Consider the following 16,134-nt stretch of genomic DNA (forward strand, 5'->3'; position numbering starts at 1 on the left):
AAGGAAGGAAGGAAGGAAGGAAGGAAGGAAGGAAGGAAGGAAGGAAAGAAGGAAGGAAGGGAGGGAGGGAAGAAGGAAGGAAGGAAGGGAGGGAGGAAGGGAGGAAGGAAGGAAGGAAGGAAGGAAGGAGGGAAGGAAGGAAAGAAGGAAGGGAGGGAGGGAGGAAAGAAGGGAGGGAGGAAGGGAAAAAGGGAGGGAGGGAGGAAGGGAAAAAGGGAGGGAGGGAGGAAGGAAGGAAGGAAGGAAGGAAGGAAGGAAGGAAGGAAGGAAGGAAGATTCCAGAGAATCTAAGTTGACTTCAAGTGCCATAGCCATTTAGGCTTGTCTTCACTACCCACAATTACATCTCTGCTCCAAATGTTTGGTGCATTCTAGCAAGCTTTGGGGATAGTCAGGAGGACAGGTGTGAAGACAGGAGAGACAGAGAAAGAGAACAGAAAAAAAAGCCCACTAGAAAACTTGGAGAGCCTTAGAAATCCCAGTTTTCCCTTTTATTTAAGATTTTTAAGTTTTCTTTAGAGAAAGCTCCTTCTCAAGGATTTCTCTCTCTTCTTAGAGGAAGTTTACATTTGCAAAGCTTCAGAAGGTGGAAGAGGAGAAAGTTGTAGTCACATCTGCTTCCTGGCTCCTGGATAAGATCAAAAACAACAGCTTATTGGAGGCAAGTAAGGTAAGAAACAAACAAATGGAAAAAAAAAAAAAACCCACCCACACAAAGATTTTTAACTGGTAGCCATTTAACCCAAGGGAGCCTTGTTAGTGTCTATAATGTTTGACTTTTTGACTTCTAAATTTGGTTCCCAGCAGATCATTATACCATGCATTCTTTTTTGAATATTTCATTTTCCATAGATGTCTTTTTGTTTTGACCTCACACTCATTTTCATATATATATCGCTTCCCACTTCTACCCAGTCAGACATCCTTTGTAACAAAGATTTTTAAAAAGAAAAAAAAATCAGAAAAAACAAACAAAAATCCCGTACTACCCTTGCCTGACAGTACATGCAGTATTTCAAACTCACAGTCCCCCACCTTTGCTATGAAATATGGAAGATGCTTTTGTCCAAATCTTTTCCCAGTCCATGTTAGATTATAATTAGGGTTTAGTTTTGAATAGCATATAATCATATGAACTATATCCTTCTGAGCATTCCAGCTTCCTTGCCAGCAATTCCACTGTGTTCCTCGTTCTCTCTAATATATACAGGGGTCCTGGAATAGTGTTTTGCCTCTTGGGACCCAGACTCAGCCCTTTAGGATCTCATCTCCTGAACCAGCTGCCTCCCTGGAGTTCTTTCTACAAGGGTTTGCAATCCAGCTGTCCCATCTCTGTCAGTTAGTGGGTCATTCCACCCTAGGTCACTATTCCTCAGCTAAATAATTAGCCCTTGCTGTCGTCATGTTCTCCCACGACCATCATTTATCCCAAAGCTTACTCCTAACAAGGCACCTGATCCAGCCTGGAGCTGCCTTCCCCCAGGACCAAGTCTTAGAACGTTAGGGTGTGTATGTAGCCTCTATGTCAGGGCAAGCACAACAATGAGATTTTGAATCTGCTACATCCTATAGGCTTCTTAAAGAACCCCCAGGGGGAGCTGCTTGATGCTGCCTTTCCCTTCCTATAATTACTGGGATGGGAAAAGGAGAAATTCCAGCCAGTGGCATCAGGAAGCTGGCTGACATTCAAGTCCAGCTGAAACTTCCTCAGTTGATAGATCCTGATAAAGAATCCGGCTGTGTGTCTTGCTAAGAGTGTCACCACACTCCTTATTCCACATAGCTAGTCTTCAATTTGAAACCTTGATCTAGGCTCTCCTTTATAATACATGCTGAAGAATGCTTTCCCTCCCACACTTCCTCCTGCTCCCCCATGTCCCATCCTTCTTCAGTCTTACTTTAATAGGTCTCTCCTTCCCTACCTTACTTATCTCTGATTGTCAGCTCTTCTCTACGGGGCCTACACTCTTCCTCTTATTTGCCTTAGTTGGGCTCTCACAGAAGATACCTCTCCTATGTAATTATTACTGTCTCTCTCCTTCCCTGACTCTCCAGATGTCAGTACTAATTTTTCCTTTCACTATCTGTTCTAACAGAAAGCTCCTGGGATGGATCCTGCTTCTCTTTTAAGAAACTCAACATTTGCCAAAGCTCTGTCCTAGCTAGCTTAAAAATTTTTTTTTTCTTTTCCCTCAGACCTTTGAATGTCAGCTGTTACTTTTCCATTTCCTCATGGTTCCTTCAAGTCAGACACATGACTCACCTCTGCTGTTCTTCTCTTTCTCAAGGAAATGTGGTTAACTTTTAGTTGGGTTCACATAAGCAGCCTGTGTCATTGTTCCCTTTGGGTCCTATCCCACCTAGTCTAAGTTGGTGGTCTCTCCATCCGAAACCCTGTTTCTGCTTAAGTTGTGCTTCTGTTACTGTCATCCAGGAAATTAAGAAGCTCCTCTTCCAAAACAGGATCTTTATGTTACTTTGCTATATAGAAGTGCCTTCTAAAATTTTGGCAAAGTGAATGTCTGGCAATGTCTTATACTCGATCACTGACATTTATTAAGCACCCACTATGTGCCAGGCACTGTGCTAAGTGCTGAGGATACAAAAAAAATAAGGCAAAAAGACAGTTCCTGCCCTCGAGGAGCTCACTGTCTAATGGGGGAGACATGTAAACAATATGTAACCAACTATGTACAAACAGAGCCATATTCAAGATAACTAGGAGATAACCAACAGAGGGAAAACACTGGCATTAAGAAGGATTGTAGAATTTGGGATTTTAGCTGGGATAAGAAGGAAGCCACGAACAATAAGGAGGGAGAGAACTTTAGGCATGGGGGAAAGTCAGTGAAAGTCCCCAGAGTTGGAAAATGGAGTTTCTTGTTCAAGGAACAGAAAAGAGACCAGTGTCAAGTGGGGAGGGGTATAATAAGGTGTTAGAAGACTGCAAAAAAAGGTGGGACAGGTTTTGAATGCCAAACAGGATTTTATATTTCATTCTGGAGGCGACAGAGAGCTTCTGGAGTTTATTGGATAGTGGGGTAATATGGTTAGACCTGTGCTTTAGGAAGGTCACTTTGACCACTGACTGAAGTAGGAGAGGCTTGAGGCAGGGAGAACAAGCAGCAGGCTATTGTAGAGGCTTAATCAATGCAAGTTGAATGAATGAATGTAGGTTTTTTTAATCCATTCCTATGTAGCTGAAACACAATGAGGTGTAGGTCAGGTGGTCAACAGCCTGGATGAGGGGTGGGGAACATTTGACTTTGAGGCCATATGTGACCCACTAATCTCAAGCGTGGCCCTTTGACTGAATCCAAACAAGATTTGCTCTGTGAAGTTTAGATTCAAAGGGCTCCTGCACTTGAGGACCTAGAGTGACACATGTGGCTTTACAGGCTGAAGTTTTTCTACCTCTGGTAGGAGATCTGGGTTTAAGTTCTAGCTCTGAAATTGAACTAGCTATGTATCCTTGCCCAAGGCTGTTTACCACTCCCCATTTTCTTATGTTTAAAATGACGGAGGTGGATTGTATAATTTCAACCTGAAAATTATATCATTCTAAGTTTCATCATTTCCTATGCCTCTGTGAGTTCTTCCATCTCTTGGTCAACTTTTGCTTGGATGCCCAATGAGAAGATCTGAGGTCAAAAAAGAAAGGGATTAGACAAGAGGTGAGGGTGACTATAGTAATCAGTCTTATCATTTGTAAGAGATTTGGATAGTCATGGGAGAGTTCACTGAGGGAGAGGAGGGGTTAAAGGACAAAGCTAGCTGTTGCTATGTTGTTGCAGTAACTATTACCCCTCTTTATTTAATAACCAAGGGCCATGGCTGCCATGAATATAAAGCAGCTGAATCTGGGTGCATTGGGTGTTTCCACTGGCATGATCTTGATGAGGCAAGTTTCTGATCCTCTCACCTGTTTGTCTTTCACCCAACAAGTTTTCAGGACATTGATGTATCTAAAGCTTATCGTGTATGTATGTATGTATGTATCTATCTATCTATTTATCTACCTATCTACTTACCTACCCATCTATCACCATTACCTCTTCATGATGATAGACTAACATCTTTTTTCAGTAATTCTAGAATACCACGAAAAGGTTCTGGAGGATTCCTCTTGCTTTCTGACTTCAGATGCAATGTGGTATAGTGCTAGAGGACTGCCAGAAAGTCAAGAAGATCCTGAGTTCAAGTCATCCTCTGACAATTATGGCTTTTTAACCATGGGCAAGGTTACACCCTCTCAGTGTTCTAGGCAACTGTCTGAGACTCTACATTTCAGAATATTTTAACCTGCCTTGGGAGAGGGAATTTCCTTACCTGTAAGTAAGTACTCTATGCAACCTTAGACCAATTCCCTATCACTTTCTGCCTTGGCTCTGTCTTCACATAGGTATTTGGAAAAATAAAATAAATGATTTTTAATAATAACTGATATTTCTGTAGCATTTCAAATGAAAAAAAAACATTTACATATATTATTTCAGTTGATCCTTGCCATAACCTTGTGAGGTAAGTACTATAGATCTTATTATCCTGCTTTTATGATAGGGAAACTGAGACTTGAGTGGTTGTGATTTGTTCAGGATCACACAGCTAGTAAATTTCCTGGCCAATTCTTCCTGAATCCAAATGCCAGCATATGATTATCCACAATGCCAAACTTTTTTGGTTATTCATTGTTAAGACAAGTTACCTAACTTGAAATCAGGTGACTGTTTCCTTCCTCCTCTTTTATTTTCGTTATGTTATTATTTCTGTTGTTTTTAGTTTTTAAAAAATGTATTGAGTATAATTTAAAGGAGAACCTATGTACAGCAGCTATTCTTTACAATACAAAGACCTAGAAAGGAAGTGTGCCCTAAATCCAAGCCTATCCAAGATAATGCAGCTTAGAAGTAGTCATCTCCATTTATTTCAGGTGAATCATTCTGCACCAGTTGATGACTGGTGAGTCACTGGAGTAGCTGACATGTTAGAGCTGTAGAAAATGATCTGTCAAAGGTCTGATCCCTGGAGAACATTTCTTGTCTTAGAACCTTCTCTGAAGAAATCGGGGGAGCTGTGTTTTTCCTTTTCCTTTGGAAAAATGGTTAGACTCACACAAACATACTCTCTTAGAGAGAAAAAAAGAAAGAGTGAGGCAGGTCTGGGTCACTGGAATCGGTTCCACTTCACCACTTGTCCTAAGTTCACTCTCAACGCATCTCTTTGAGTTGTAATTGACTGGCAGGAAAGAAGAAGCTGCTGAAGAGAGAGGATGTGGTTACTGTGCAAGACGCTGGTCTGTTATAAGAGCAAAAAAAAAGATTGCAAAACATTTTCACATGCCAAGTTACGATGTTTGAATGCTCCTTTAAACAGCTTTGGGTAAAAAATATTTTTCTGTGTGTTACTGTATGGAACACAGCTCTGGTTGCTCATAAGCTTCTGGGGTCCAGGATTTTTTGGTACGAACATGCTGGTTTACAGCATGCTGGTTATCTTGCCTTGCGTAGAGTGAACTCTAAGCCAAGTAAGACCATGGGGACACACTCATTACACAAGGTTACTCATTTCAACAATTCATTCACAACATTTCAATATAGACAAGAGTTTTCATGGTTAAAGCAAGCATAGGAGTACAATTATGGTACTTTTAAGAATCGGGGTTTTTTTTACTATCCTGAAATACTAAATTAAAATGCACACAGTCTACTCTGCTGCATATTTGTTTACTGACAAAGTATATGAATGTCTTGTGATTGGTTTTGTTTGTGCTCTCAGTGTTTATAGTACTCTGAAAAGACATTTTAAGTCTCATCTTCCCTCTCCTGGCTGCACACAATACCTGCACCAACAAAAGTTGAGACAGGTTTAACTACTCGAATTTTTCCTGATTCTTCTGAATAGTACTCCATTCCCTTCTCTGTAAAAACAATATGGAAACACTTGGATACAAACTACTGCTGGTGGCTTACCTGTTTCAAGAAAGGCCAGAAGTGGTGTATGGAAAGGCCCTTAATTGGTTCTTCATGTCTGTCTTTCATTCCATCCCAGGCCTATTTAGATAGTGGGAATAGGTACTTGAGAACCAATTGGGAAACACTTTCCTGGTACTTCTGACCATCTGCACATCACTACAAATTTATTTGCAGCAATACAATCTAGACATTGAGAATCTGTTACAAAGGAATTTTTTAGGCCACATGAGCTATTCAGTGAAGGACCAATTGTTTTTCTAATACATAAACTGAAAATATACAGAGGTTATGGGATCCAGAAAGGAAAAAATAGTGTTACATATAGACAGAATATGCCTCTTTAAAAATTACTTTTGAGCCAGGATCAGTGGTGAGAGGATGAATATGGTGGGTCATGTGAGCTTTGGAGTTCTGAGTTGCAGCAGGGCTACAGTCAATCAGAATTCCCCACTAAGTACAGTATCAACATGGTCAGCCCCTGGGAGCAGAAGGCCACTATGCACAAAGAGCAAAGAGGGATAGACTGCCCTAGGTTGGAAAAAAAATGGAACAAATAAAAAACTTCTGTGCCAGTCAGTACTGCAATTAGGCCCTTGAATGGTCTCTGCAATCTAGTCTGGGAGAAACAGAGACCCAGCCTCAAAAATCATTTAAAAAATGAAAACAAGTTTTGTGAGACTGGAAAATTTTTCTTCATTTACATGCAGACTCCCATTCTCAAAATAATCCAGTTATTTCCCCACTATTGTATTAGATAAATAAATTCTAAAACTATTGATAGCTTCCTAACAGTAAATGAGTTGTATGTAAATATATGTTTATATACATCCACAGAGATATTCTCTCCCACACATATGTGGCCCCTGATAAAAGCTTTTGAGATTAGGTGAGTCTGCTACTTCATAGAAATATCAGAAATGTAGATGAAAGCTAGTAAACTGAGACAAATTTGTACAAGAAATGTAATTTCTAAAATAAAATTTTAAAAAGGGGATATGGTGGGTGAGGTGAAGAGTATATAGGAATCTCCCTAATTAGAATATAAGCTCATTGGAAATAGGGATCATGCCATTCTTTTTTTAAAAAACCTTGTATTCCCTGTCCCTAGCACATAATGGATACTCCATAATTACTTGTTGATTAATTCATTGTCCACATGGTAAAAGATATTGGCACACATGGGTAGTTACGAGGATGGAAGATGGTACAACATTGGAAAAAGGAAAAGGATTTAGGGATTATGGAATGGGTGGGTGCTACTGTTCCTGCTCTAATCAAAGAGCAGAGGAAATAAGAGCCAGGCCAGGACCATAGTGAGTGAGTGAGTGAGTAAATGAATGAATGAAAAACATTTATTAAAATTTACTGTGTGCCAAGTACTGGGGATACAAATGTCTCTTGGCTGCTCCTTGAACAAGACACTCCATTTCTTGGCTCTGGGCATTTTCTCTAGCTGTCCTCCATGTCTGGAATCTTCTCCCTTAACTCTATCTCCTGACTTTCCTGGTTTCCTTTAAGTCTCAACTAAAATCTCATTTTTATAGGAAGCTTTTCCCAAACATCCTTCATTCCAATATCTTCCCTCTGTTAACTATTTCCTTTTTGCCCTGTATATAGCTTGTAGGTTGTCTCACCCACTAGATTCCAAGCACCTTGCTTTTTGCATCCTCAGCCCTTGTCATGAGGCCTGGCACATAGTTGGTGCTTAATAAATGTTCATTGATTCTTGATATAATCTTTGTTATGAAAGAATTTATATTCTAATAGGGGAACACAGAACATAGGGAAGCTATGACCAGGGGAGGATATTTGGTTTAGGAAGTCACAAGCATGTTCTAGAAGCAATGTTAGTATTGATTTGATTACAGTTCTCAGATAAAAAGTTACAGTGGAAGATGTATGCATATGGGTGGCAGGGAAGATAGCTGAAGATAATCTGGAAGCATGGTCTGGGGGTGGCTAGACACAGTGTGCCATGTGAATTTGTGTTCACTAACTTACCTGTTAGTACAACTGAGCCCTGAAATAGGAGTTCTGAAAGAGAGTGGATTATGTAGCCCACAGAATGGTCTGCCCGAGTAATTTGGAGGTGACAAAGTGGATTGAAGAAGATAACTTTGCATGAGTCCTTGAAAAGGCTCCAAAAATTAAGTTGCAGAAAAACAGGCTCTAACTCTGTGTCAGGGGTGGTATCTATACTCTAAGAAAAGGTGGGTTCATGATTGGGAAGATCACTGAGTCTAAGATATGGAAAGATACTGAGGAGGAACTTGGAAGCCCAGATGAGATGAGGATGTAAGAATCCCTTTCATCCTTCAATCCATGGTCTTTCAGTTTACCATTACTGACCATCCAGCTTGTTTGAACCTAGATGGAGCACTGACCAGTCAGTGAAAATGCAGTGCAAAAGAGTAGTTAAACTAGAAATGAGATTCCAAAAGATAGAATTGATGAACAGTCCACAAATATGCTTCTAGATCTGTACAGGTAGAAAGTCCACAGAAGGGAGTTAGGGTATCCCCAGTGGGACAGGAAATTCTGTAGCTAATTTAAGAACCTGTATACCTCTGTTTGAGAGCCTGGCAAGGGAATGAATGAGTGTTCCCCATTTCCATGTGTTATCATACACTGGGCAAGGGAAATGACCAAATATTTAAGGATACTGACTCAAAACAGATACTGACTCTGGTAGACTCAAATAGGCACAGGGATCCCTTGTTTAGTTGGAAGCCAATAGAAGATAGGTAACTGAGGAAATGATGTGGCATGGCAATTTAGCTCATCCTAGAGCCCATAAATCCGAGATTACATCTTGTAGTATTATGAGCTATGGGCAGGTAGGTGGTAAAGTGGACAGAGTGCCAGACCTGAAGTAAAGAAAATTCATCTTCATGAGTTCAAATCTGGTCTCAGACTCTTATTAGCTGGTGACCCTGGGCAAGGCACATAATCCTGTTTGCCTCAGTTTTCTCATCTGTAAAATAAGTTAGAGAAGGAAATGGCAAACCACTCCAGTATCTTTGCCAAGAAAACACAAAATGGGGTCACGAAGAGTTGGACACAACTGAAACTACTGAACAACAACAAAAGACTTACCTATTTTTGAATGTATTATACTAAAAGACATAGTGAATTTGGTGCAATCTCCATATTGGTTCCTATACCCAGAATATTAGGGTTGTCCTGATTGGCTGAGAAAAGTGGAACTAAAAAAGATTCTGTTTCCTTCTAAAATGATAAATCAGAAGTAATATTGTCTCTCTGGAATAAAAAAAAATAGCAACAGTCATTCAGAATTGGACAGTTTTCACCCTCCAGCTAATGTCCAGTTTAGTGATATAAGATGAAAAGGAAATTGAATATCTCAAAGATCTGAACTGGAAATGGTTTATAATGCTGTAAACATGCCAGAGATGAGACCTGAGAGGTAGTGCATATTTATATCCACTTATCATCTGTAGTAAATGGCATAGTTGAATAGTCTGGAGCATGATAGCCATGGTGAGGGTGGGAGCTGGGGAAGAGCTGGAGATGGAGAGTTATAAGACATTTTTTTAGTGGATATTCACTGATTGGAAATGTTATTTGAATTAAAATCAATTCAAAAACATTTATTCAGTTCCAACTTTGTGCAAGGCACTGGGCACATAAAAGACATAAACAAATACAGTTTCTGCCTTCGAGGAATTTCCAGTGCCAGGGGGCAAACATATGTAACCAGATAATGAAATGCAAAATAGAGTGGTAGAGAATAGTTGTGTGATTTCACTGGTAGTGGGACCTCCCAAGTGAGGAAGTTCCCATTACCAATGCAGGTTGGTACTTTTTCTATAACTTAGTCTCAGAGAGTTTAAATGATTTGTCTAGGGTTAAGATAGCCAGTATTTGTCAGAGACAGGACTTGATTGCAACCCTTCCTGGCCTTGAGGAAGAGCCTTTACTCTAGTAACTAAACCAGGCTGCTTCTTTACAAAATTAATACAAAGTATTTTTTTTTTTTTGTAGGGAGAGCATTAACAATGTGGGTGGGTGGTGGGTGATCAGGAAAAGTCTATTTTAGGAGAAAGCATTTGAGATGAGGTTTGACAGAACTGGGGATGCCAAGAGTTGATATAAGGACAGAGATTGTGCTAGGCATTTATTCTTTACAAAGGCATGAGAAGTGCAAGATAGAACTAACAAATAAACTGATTTGACTGGAATGTTTGAAAAGGGGTGATGTGAAAGCCATGTGGAAAGATGGATGGGAATCAGGCTGTGAGGGGCTTGTATTTTTTTCCTAGAGGCACTAGGGAGCCAGTGGTTGCTTTTTGAGGTGGAGACTCTCTTTTTTTGGGCAGACCTCTGTTTAAGCAATATACATTTTATGTTGTATGGAGAACAGATTGAAGATGGCAAAGACTGGAGGCTATTGTAGCACAGATAAGAGGTGATAAGAACCTGGACTAGAGTAATGACCACATGAGTTGAGAGAAGAATATGAGTATTAGAGATGTGCAAGTAAAATGAAGAAGGAAATGGCTGATTTGATCCAAAATGATTTGATCTAGAAGGTGAGGGGAAATGAAGGGTTGAGGAAACTGGGAGATTGGAAGGATGGTAGTACCCTTGACAAAATGGTTTGGAAGACTGATTTAGGTTGAGTTCCATCTTAGATATGTTGTTTGAAGGGACTATGGCACATTTAGATGTGGATGTCCAGCAGGCATTTGGTGATGTGCTGGAGCTCAGGAGAAAGGTGAAGTTGTAACCTATAGATTTGAGAATTGTGAGCAAAGTAATGATAATTGTATGCATGTGGGCTAATGAGATGATCATGAGATCATCTCAGGAGAGAATGTATGGAGAGAAGAGAAGAGGACTGAGGACAAAGCCTTAGAGTAGGTCTATACAAAGAGGGGAGGGTATGGCTGATGATACGACAAAAGAGACTGAAAGTGATGAGGTAGAGGAGAACCATGAAGGAGTAGTGTCATGAAAACACAGGGAGGAGGGGAATTTTTCCAGGGGAAAAAATTGACCAACAGTGTCAAATATTGCAGAGAGGTTTAGAAGTATGAGAACTGATAAAGGCCATTGGATTTTGCAATTAAAAGATTATTGAGAATCTTCACAGTGCTTGGCATGCAGCACTTAATACCTGCTTTTTGACTGTCTGTGACATCATCTCCCAGGTTTTTCTCCGTTCTTCCAGTCTCTGAAAAAGAGGAGACCCTTGTTTTTCCCAGGACCAATTGCTTTACATATGCACTTGATGTCCATGTCCTTTTCCCTGCAGATTGCAGCCTCAGTCATTCCCCTATTGAATCTTCAGCCTCTTTTTATCAACTGGTTCTTTCTCTATTGACTCTAGACATGCTCGAATCTTCCTCATTCTTAAAATCTTCCTTACCCTTTACCATCTCTGCACACTATCATCCTATAGTTTTCTTCCCTTTCTCAGCCAAACTCCTTGAAAAAGCTGTCAACATAAGCTTCCTTACTTCTTCTCTTCTCACCCCTCAACCTTTTGCAATATGTCTTCCCGTCTCATCACTTAACTGTAACTGTTCTCTATAGAATTATTAATCATCTCATCCAAAGGTCTTTTCTCAATCCTATTCCTTTTGGACCTATCTCTTGCATTTGATACAATCATCTACTTTCTCTTTTTGGATATTCTTTCCTTTCTGTGTTTTTGTGACACTACTCTTTCTGGTTTACATCCTGCCTGCCTGATTGCTGTCTCAGACCCCTTTCTGAGCATATCATCCATATTACCACCTCTAATTTTAGTGTTCCCAAAGGTTCCATTCTTAGATTCTCTTCTTTTCTTTCTTTATATTCTCTATTAGAATACTACTCTAATTATTATTATTATTAGAATTTTATTCTCATATTAGATGTCCCAGACACATCTTGTTCTCAACAGTTCCAAAACAGAACTTCTCTATCTCCCCCACAAAAAACCCCTTCTTCCAAAATTACCTATTTTTGCCAAAGCCACTACCATCACTTCCAGTATCCCATGTTGATAATCTCTACATTTTACTCACTGCGTTACTCTTCCACACATCCAGTCAAATGCCACATCTGGTCATTTCTACCTTTACAAGGTCTCTCACATCTGACCCTTTCTCTCAACTCACACAGCCTCCACCTATCTTGCCTAGATTATTGAAAGGGTCTCTTAATTGTTCTCCTGGCCTCAAGTCATTCACCATTCCAATTCATCCAAATGCTACTGCCAAGTCAAGTAAAGTCAACAGGCATTTCTTAAGCACCTACTATGTGTCAAGTACTATGCTAAGTGCTGGGGGTACAATGTAAGTTTAAAACAGTCGCTGACCTCAAGAAGCCCACAATAGAATATGGTGGATATCATATAGACAGCTATGTACAGGAAAGGTTTCATACTATATATATATATATATATATACTATATATTGAAGATTATTAAATATACATATATGTATGTATGTAAATGATAACCTCCTAAGGGAGGTATTAAAATTAGGGAGAATCAGGAAAGTCTTCTTACAGCAGGAGGCACTTCATCTGAGACTCGAAGGAAACCAGGAAGCAGAGATGAGGAGAGAGAGAATTGCAAGTATGGTGGATAATGGATCATCGCTAAAAATGCCTCGAGTTGGGTAATGCTGTATCCTGTGAGAGGAATAGCCAGGAAGCCAGTGCCACTGGATCCTAGAGGACACATTAGGGGAGTGAAGTAAGTAAGAAGACTGGAAAGGTAGGAAGGGGCCAGGTTGTGAAAGGCTTTAAAAGCCAGATAATTTTATATTTGCTCCTAGAGGTGATATGTAGTTTATTGAATGGAATGAGGGTGGGGTGATATTTTCAGACCTGCATTTTTTTTTTTTTTTTTTTTTTTTTTTTTTTTTTTGGTACTGGACTGGAAAGAGGCTCAAGACAGAGGCCAACCAGAAGGTCCAGGTGTGAAGTGGTGAGGGCCTTCTGCAGGGTGGTAGCCATGTTAGAGGAGAGATTGGCACATATCTGAGAGATACAAAAGTAATTTTCCTTAAGTGCAGACTTGATCATTCTCCTCTATTCTGTCAACTCTAATGGCTTCCTATGGCCTCTAGGATGAAATACAAACTTCTTTGTTTAGTTTTTAAAGTTCTTCTTTGCAACCCATCTTTCTTGTCTCATTGGACATTATTCCTTCTCCCACATTCTCTCATCCAGCTAAACTGGGCTTTTTTCTTTTTGCACACAGCTACATTTCCCATCTTTGTGCCTTTGTCGCCTTACAGGCCTGGAATGAATTCCCTCTTTACCTCTGTCTCAGAGGTAGCTCAAGCACCATTTTCTGAATGAAATTTTCCTGATCCACCTTCTTTAACTGCTAATCTGCTCCCTCCCATACTACCTTGTGTTCAACTACTCTCTCTCTTATTCTCTCTCTCTCTCTCTATATATATATATATATATGTACATATACACACACACACATATATATATATATACATATATATATATATATATATATTTGCATAACTTGAATTTACAGCCACATCCAGAACATTTTGCTGACATAATGCTGCATGCCTACCTGAGGGGCAAGACTGATTTAAGAACTTTGTACAGGAGAGACATTTCTTCTTCTTCTTCTCCTCCTCTTCCTCTTCTTTCTTCTTCCTCCTCCTCTTAAGAAGAAGGAAGAGAAGTAGCAGGAGGAGGAAGAAGAGATGGAGCCAACTCCGGATATGTGGAGAGAGAGTCAGAGTCTGCAGGCTGAAGTGATATATAGTAAAATATGGCTCCTCATCATGTCCCTGATTTCCAGCTTGCTTCTCTAGAGACATTGGCAAATTTTCTTCCTTACCTATAAAATGGGGATAACAATAGCACTTATGTCCCATGGTTATTGTGAGGATCAAATAAGATGATAATTATAAAGCATTTATCATAGTACCTGGAACATAATAAGTAATATTTAAATGTTTATTATTATTATAATATTCATTGACTTTATATTTATGATGAAGATGTACTTGTTTACTTCCCCATTCATAATGCAAGCTCCTTGCATGTGGAGATTGTTTCATTCTTTGTAGTTTTATCCCTAGTGCTTGGCATACAGTAGATGTTTACTAAATACATATTAATTGGTTGACTTTGGAAAAAGCCATTTCAGTCAGGTGATGGTGTTGCAAGCAAGATTGGAAGGGGATGAGGAAAGGTTGATGAAGAAATAGAGACACTGAATCTAGAAAACTTTTTCTAGGATTTTGTCTGAGAGTGGTAGACATAGGCTAATAATTTGAGATAGCAAGGTCAATTGAGGTGGGAGAGTTTTAAGAGGGGGAAGATTCAGGTATGGTTTGTAGGCAGTAGTCAATGGATAAAAAAATTAAGAGATCAGATCGAGGGTGATCAAAGAACTGAAGTTCCTGGAGGGAACAAGATCAAGGGTACAAATTGGGATCCTTGGAGAAGAAGGACCACCTCTTTTAGCAAGACATAAATAGTCTTATTACCCACCAAAAAGACATCATTTTTTAATAGAAGCATAGTAAAATTGTAAGAAGCTACCAAAGAACACTTTTAGGATTCCCTGACCCTCATAAGTTGATCTTATAAGATGAGCAGACATGGAAGAATTGCTCACAGAGCATAAGACATCATTACATAGATCTTTACTCTGAGGCAGTTACCCAAATCAACTGCAAGCTCATACAACTTGCTTTAAATCCAGGTTTGTCAAAATTTCAGAATAAGAACAACTTGCCAGGGTGGAGTGAATAGAGCACTGGCCCTGGAGTCAGGAGGACCTGAGTTCAAATCCAGCCTCAGACACCTAACAGAAAAACTAGCCATGTAACCTTGGGCAAGTCACTTAATCCCAATTGCCCTCCAAAAAAAAAAAAAAAAAAAAAAAAAAAAAGAACAACTTGCCACTTGATGACGGATTAAAGTTTTAAAACCACCAATGAAAGGAGCAGAGAATTGCTTTAACTGGCATTGGTATTCAGGACTGCATTTTGCATTCCCAAGTTGCTGAACCATGGCAGAAATAACCTCCAGGGAGCTAATAGAGTACCTGATACTCTACCATGGAATTCCATACTCTATAGCTTCTGATCTCGGATCCCACTTTGACACAGTGGAAGTCTTAGTGATCCCAAGAATGTAGAATAAAACTGACTTTCCATATGCCATAATACCCTCAAGTGACTAACATTATAAGCTTCTGTGATGGGTTATTTAAAACTCCAATTAAATTATTGGATATTTCCAAATTTGGGGGTGGAAGTCTCCTCAGGGTATTTAGAGAACAATATTTAACTATTAGAAGAAATGGTTGGGAGGAAATACTATTTTCTGGGCCATGAATTGCGGCAGTCATTACCTGGTAGGTAAGCCCAATAGCCCCAGAAATAGCACTTCCCTCCCAGACTGGTGGTTCTACTTTCAACCCACCTGCCAAAGCCATGACATAGAAGAGCAACTCTTATGGAGAAGGGATCAGTCATCCTAAGCAAGTGTTACTGGGATAGGCAAGCCAGCCTCTGGAAATAGCAAGGTGCCCTAAAGAAGAGATGGTGGGTGGCAGGTGCCAGTAGAGTCAATCAATCTACCACCAATATCTTAATCACCACCTTCCCTAAGATCCCAATGGAAATATCCCAAGACTCTGAATCTGGGAGTCCCTGGAACAGAAGTTCCCTGTACCTCATTGACCCTAGACTTGCTTCTAAATCACTCCTCAGAACTAGCATCCAGGGGGCAGCTAGGTGGCACAGTGAATAGAGCACAGGCCCTGGAGTCAGGAAGACCTGAGTTCAAATCTGACCTCAGACACATAACACTTACTAGCCATGTGACCTTGGGCAAGTCACTTAACCCCAATTGCCCTGCCCTCCCCCTCCAAAAAAAAAAGCAAAAAACAAACAAACAAACAGAAACCAACACCAAATAGAGCTAGCATCCAGGGAAGCAGTTCTTGAGTGGAAGTGGTCTGGCTACATCTTCTGTGGGTATTGAAGATCCTTATATTCTCAGCAAGCAGACACTACTGAAGACAGAAAGAAAGAAAGGAAAGAAGGAAGAAAGAAAGAAAGAGAGAAAGAGAGAAGGAGAGAAAGAGGAAGAGAGGAAGAGAGGAAGGGAGGAAGGAAGGAAGGAAGGAAGGAAGGAAGGAAGGAAGGAAGGAAGG

At 40.0% G+C, this 16,134-nt stretch overlaps 2 long non-coding RNA genes across 2 annotated transcripts in view; one reads left to right on the forward strand and one right to left on the reverse strand.

The window, feature by feature from the left end:
* The window catches only part of LOC138170582 (uncharacterized), a 149,509-nt gene that overhangs the window by 1,063 nt on the left and 132,312 nt on the right, over positions 1-16,134 (forward strand). The window contains exon 2 of the long non-coding RNA XR_011170670.1: positions 557-670. This is a non-coding gene — a long non-coding RNA (uncharacterized lncRNA). The remainder of the gene's footprint in view (positions 1-556; positions 671-16,134) is intronic.
* Positions 467-1,444, reverse strand: LOC138170581 (uncharacterized). The gene is made up of 2 exons (XR_011170669.1): positions 1,036-1,444; positions 467-628 (listed from the first exon to the last, which is right to left on the reverse strand). It is a non-coding gene; the product is annotated as an uncharacterized lncRNA (long non-coding RNA).

The sequence above is a fragment of the Petaurus breviceps genome, unplaced genomic scaffold (assembly GCF_028583685.1).
Source record: "Petaurus breviceps papuanus isolate PSGF00001 unplaced genomic scaffold, PetGlider_PUasm1.0 38, whole genome shotgun sequence".
NCBI classification, from domain to species: domain Eukaryota; kingdom Metazoa; phylum Chordata; class Mammalia; order Diprotodontia; family Petauridae; genus Petaurus; species Petaurus breviceps.